At 42.6% G+C, this 5586-nt stretch overlaps 2 long non-coding RNA genes across 2 annotated transcripts in view; one reads left to right on the top strand and one right to left on the bottom strand.

Annotated features, from left to right (window-relative positions):
* LOC116686500 (uncharacterized) overlaps nt 1-5586 on the bottom strand; it is a 12698-nt gene that overhangs the window by 1246 nt on the left and 5866 nt on the right. The gene's annotated exons all lie outside the window — the stretch shown is intronic.
* The window catches only part of LOC116686501 (uncharacterized), an 8818-nt gene continuing 8293 nt past the window's right edge, over nt 5062-5586 (top strand). The window contains exon 1 of the long non-coding RNA XR_004331272.1: nt 5062-5073. This is a non-coding gene — a long non-coding RNA (uncharacterized LOC116686501). The remainder of the gene's footprint in view (nt 5074-5586) is intronic.

Here is a 5586-nt window from a genome sequence, read left to right on the forward strand (position 1 = left end):
GGGCGGAGTGATTTGCTCAAAGCACAAAAGAAGCAAAGACAGCAATTGGATGAAAACACAGCTTTTAAAAACCTGGTCAAACTAGAATCCATGGCTTTGACGTCCAGTTTACCGGTTTCACATACTTGTTTTTGGTCTGCACTGCAGTCCTGATCCTCCATCTGGAGCCTGAAGCGACTCATCTTAAGCCCTAATGAAACCTAAACACATTCCACCACTCAGCCTCTTGACATGGTTTACAGCAACCACTGCTCCACTCCTCAACCTAACCTACTCCTGACTTCATCATAGTCCCAGAAATGGGATCAGTGCACAATAACAAAAAGGCTGTTTGGGGTTTGCAGCTGTAAATAAACATTAGTCTAATAAAAATGTGGAGTGTAGCCTGGTCCTGTCGCTCAGCATGCTGGGTGATTGACTTTAGCGCTGATGCAGAGTTGATAGAGAGAGTCACAGCTCCCTAAAGCAAATTAAGACCCCATTTTGTCACCCATGTCTGGCATTGTAGACGAGATATTGCTTCTTTCCCCTGGCAATAAAAGTGTCAAACACACACACACACACACACACACACACACACACACACACACACACACACACACACCTTTTACATTTGACATGCATGATATACACTGTGTGCATGTAAGTTGAGACAACATGCAAAAATGCATGTAACATAAGAAGCAGCAAAAGTGAATTTGCACACACACACCTCACACACACACACACACACACACACACACACACAACACACACACACACACACACACCACACACACACACACACACACACACACACCACACCACACACACACACCACACACACACGCACGCACGCACTCAAGGTTTAATTACTGTCCTCTCGTTCAGTTTTTCCTCTCTCTGCCCACTGCTGCAGGATAGATCTCAGTGTCAGAGCGGCTGACAGATTGAGACAGAGCACAGGTACCACCGCATATGCATGCGCACACACACACACACACACACACACACCCACACACACACACATAGAGCAAAAAAATTCTCCCTCTTTCTGTTCTTTTGTTTTCAGCATCCACCCTTCCCCAACACACACACTCCTTGTCCACCCCCTTCCCCTCCCCCCTCGCCATACCTCTGCTGTATCTCCCATGGTTGCAGGGTTCCCAGTGTGAGTAAATACTCTTTCTGAGTGAGTATGGATGGTTCGAATTAACGCAGAGTGAAGCAGACTGCAGGCCGAGCTTGGTTTACATCCACAGACAAGTGCTCCACACAAACACCACTTACAGTGTGAGGAGTACATACATCTAGCTCGCTGTTGGTGGAGTGAACAGGAACACACCAAGGCATGGTCTCCCCAGTTCTTCAAAACAAACAGGAGAAAGGAAAATACATTTTAATAAATCATTTAATGTCAGAATCAGAATCAGAATCAGCTTTATTTGCCAGGTATGAGGACACATGCGAAGACCTTTTCTTTGGAGCATCGTTACTCACACTGTGCTTACACATACAAAACAACCAAAACAAAAATATACACACTGAGATATACACACAATATATACATACTCTAAACAGAACAATATAGAGGCATGAGTTAACAAAGAGTGCAATAAAAATTATTTAAATATGGAGCATAGTGCAAGGATACCGGGATAAATAGTATAATGTTATTATATTACAATATGAACAGTATGTTTGTCAAATGTTTAAAGTAAATACATAATTTGATGCTTTGGTTGCTGCCAAGTAGTCAATGTTGTTGGCATATATCTGAGTTGAAGCTGTAGTTTAATGAGTTTTTCCTAAAGACAAGTGGAAAATAAAAGGTAAATTTAGCGTGAAGGTCTTTTCAGACCAAATGCAAATAATCAAGTTTGACTAAATCGCACATCAATTTAATTTTTGTAACCCAACCCCTCGTGTTTTGTGTCTTAGTTTCCTCCCCGGTCTTGTGTGGTAGTTTCCGTCTTGCGTTCCCCTGTGAGTGTCTGTCTGTTCTGTTTCCCGTTTTATTTTGAAATCTTGTCTCCAGCTGTACTTCCTGTCTGTCTGATTGTCCCGCCCCGCTCTGATGGGATTCACCTGACGTATCACCTGTTCCTCGTTACCTCGTTACCTTTTGTAATTAACCTCGGGGTTCCCTTTGGCACTTGTCAGACCGTTTTGTTGCCTCATGTGTGTAGTTGTTCCTGTCGGTGTGTGTTTCTTCCTCCTTGTGATCTGTTTTTCCCAGTTCTGTTTTTGTCTTGTCTTTTTCCCTGGACCCTTTTTGTTTTTTTTGAATTTGGCTGTTTCATTCTTTGCTCCCTGTGTTTCCCTTGGACTGTGGAAATAATAAATCCTTGTTTAACTGCTCCTGCCTCCCTTATCTCTGCTCTTGAATACTTCTTCTTCTTCAACATATTTGCACTTTTTAGATATATTTCAATGTGATTCAGTGACACTTACATTTGCAGCTTTTCAGATTTCTCACCTGAAAACAAATATTGAATGAATGCAGTAGCATGACTTTATTTCACCTTACCACAGTAACCATCACATATTGTTTGTTGTCCTACAGTAGGTTATACACCGCATAATGTATCTAGATTAGCACAGGTTCATATCAATGGCATTAGTTCCACATTTCAATTTAAATACCCCTTCACCTATTTGCAGTGGAGGATGAGGCTTCCACCCCTCCACCCCTACCATCAACTGTTGCCAATTGGCTGGAATTGTGGGCCAGTAATCCACTACTGAGGCAAGGTAAGTCGCTATGAAACCGGTTAGTCCAACACAGAACCCACCCAATAGAACCTGCTCTAGGCCTCAGGTGGCATTGTGCCAAAGACACTCTTGGTTATCATCCCTGGCCCATTGAACATTCAGCACGGACCTACCAGGTATTAGCCAGTCAGATAGTTCCTGGGATTCATGGTGCCATTTATGACACGGGCAAAGGTGCATAGTCAGCAGCTGTGGTCCAGAAGGAGAGACTGGGATGATCCTGATTTTGCTCTGGATCGTCTGGATGCCGAGAGCACCTCAGTACAATATCAATCCCACGCTGCTACGTCCCTGCTCCTATTGATGGTGCAAATCTGGAATATGACCTCCATGTGACCCTTCAGAATGGGCCATCATCATTATCCAGTTCAACCTGCCAGGCGTCCCCCACTTCAGGGGTGTTTGGGGAAAGGGATGTCTGCTTGATAAAGAATGCCCTTCAGGTGGAAGTCAGGACCTGGGCTGTTTTTGAAGACTACTGTACACGGTGTTAATAGTGGTAGATTGGATTTTATCTCGAAACTGCTAAGGTACGCCTCAAAACATCCTCCTAATGAGACGGTGGGATGCAGCTTTACCTCAAAAATCTTCAGGAAACCTAAATTTGGATTACTTTGTCCTGATAGTTCCTCGATTCCCCAGAACTCAGTGGCCCATTGGCAGGGTCAGAAATACCTTGACAAGCCAAGACGGATGTGTCTGTTCAGTTTTATTCCATTCCGGCCGTTGCCTGTACAGAGCTCAGAGACAAAGATAGTTAGGACTCATTTAGCTATTGTGGGGTGGCAGTAGCTCCGTCCATAGGGGGTTGGGAACCAGAGGGTCGCTGGTTCAAGTCCCCGTGCGGACCAAAGTATGGTGGTGGACTGGTAGCTGGAGAGGTGCCAATTCACCTCCTTGGCACTGCCAAGGTGCTCTTGAGCAAGGCACCGAACCCCAAACTGCTTCCCATGGGCAGCCCCCCCACACACACACACACCTTTGGCATCTCTTCATTTAGTGCATGTATAGGTACTGAGCATGTGTGTGTAATTCAGGCCTGTGTGTAATAGTGTAAATTGTCATTTCCCCTTGTGGGACTACTAAATGATTTACTTTTATTATATTGAAGAAGATTAAGCTATTCAGTGGTTTTGAGTTTAGAATGATAGATATCGGTGACTCATGTTCTCTTATAGGAGGCTGATACACATTCTCCAGTTTACACAGGATTAAAATCCAAATGTTTGCTATTTATCTTATATTTAGTTGAACCTTTGGCGTTCAGGTCTTCCATAAATCAACCAAATTATTTGAAATGAGGTAAAAAAGTGCAATATGGTTTAAATATGGTACAAAAGATGGAGATCTGATATTATTGTTGAACACACTATGAGCTGTACACTATTAACTGTGTTTTAAAACGCAGAAACGTCTTTGCAGAACTTATCATAGGAACCCTGACTGGAGCTAAATTTGGCCTTCAAAAAGATAATGTCAGACAGTTTTTGGCTTATGACTTAATCTACTGGCTTTAAGTTTGAGCATCTCTCCTTAAGTGAGACCAACTGGTCAGTTTTTAGCAATAGCAGTTATGACAGTTTGAACAAAAGTAGCTCTGTTCTATCACATAATGTGAAGAAATGGGTTTGGTTTCTCTTCACTGTTCTTTAAGAACGTCCCATCATCTTCACAGCGGAAAGAGCGACACAATACTACCAGGAAACATACCATGGTTAATAAAGATGTGTTAGGAAAAAGTAGTGATGGGTTTTGTCTGTTATGTCTCAGCGAGGTGTTGACAGAAGAGCTGTTAACTGGAGAAAATTACACGCATGTCATAGGTTCCAATGATGAAGAAAAGTAAGCCTGGAGTTATTCTTTCAAATACCATACACCAGGGGTCTTCAACAAGGGGTACTGCATGGGGGTCGCGAAGGTTTTGGTTAATTAGACTTTTTTTTTTTTACATCCCCCTGCAATTTTTTCCACTAATTGAAATGTCTTTAAATCCACATTAACATGAATTCAACACACTGTAGTAAACAGATAAATGGAGGCAGAAGATGTCTTTCAGTCATCAATGCACACATGGCACTATAGGACCAGTTTGATATAACACCATTTTATACAATATATATAATTAGGGGGTCCCCGCTCCATCTCGCCATCAGTTTGGGGGTCCTTGGCCTGGAAAACGTTGAAGACCCCTGCCATACACAGTGAGGACATGCCCTCTTGTGGTTCATAGCAGTAAAACGCTTATAATCCAAAATTCCAGAAGATTGTTGTACAGAGGGTAAACTAAATGAGTTCGAGTTTATTGTCATATGCACCTAAGTACAGCGTACCACAGCAATAAAATACAATATGCCTTATTGCACTCTCTCAGCACCAGTCAACAGTAACAGCTACAATAACAATAATAATATAAGAACATAAAACCATTAAACCACCACAATAAACAGTGGCTAAGTGACTAAACACAGACCCCAGCCCTCCTTCCTGCTGTGCCCTCATTCAGTCACCTTATTACGTGAGGATAAAAACTATCCCTATAACGTGATGTACGCGTTTGGATACTCTGCAAACGAAGGTTATACGCCGGATGACTAGAATCCCGCATAATACTACGTGCCTTCATAGTACGTTTCCAATAAACATGTTGCAGTGGTTCAAGTGGAGCGCCGATGATTTTAGACGCAGTTTTGACCACCTTTGTCAGAAGATGATAATCATGTGAAGTAGCCGAACCAAACCCCACCACAATGTTACCTGTCAGTATACTCTCAATTGTACAACTGTAGAATATTAAGGGACATGCCATATTTCTTAAGACACCTCAAAAAATAA

This window comes from Etheostoma spectabile, unplaced genomic scaffold (assembly GCF_008692095.1).
Source record: "Etheostoma spectabile isolate EspeVRDwgs_2016 unplaced genomic scaffold, UIUC_Espe_1.0 scaffold379, whole genome shotgun sequence".
NCBI classification, from domain to species: domain Eukaryota; kingdom Metazoa; phylum Chordata; class Actinopteri; order Perciformes; family Percidae; genus Etheostoma; species Etheostoma spectabile.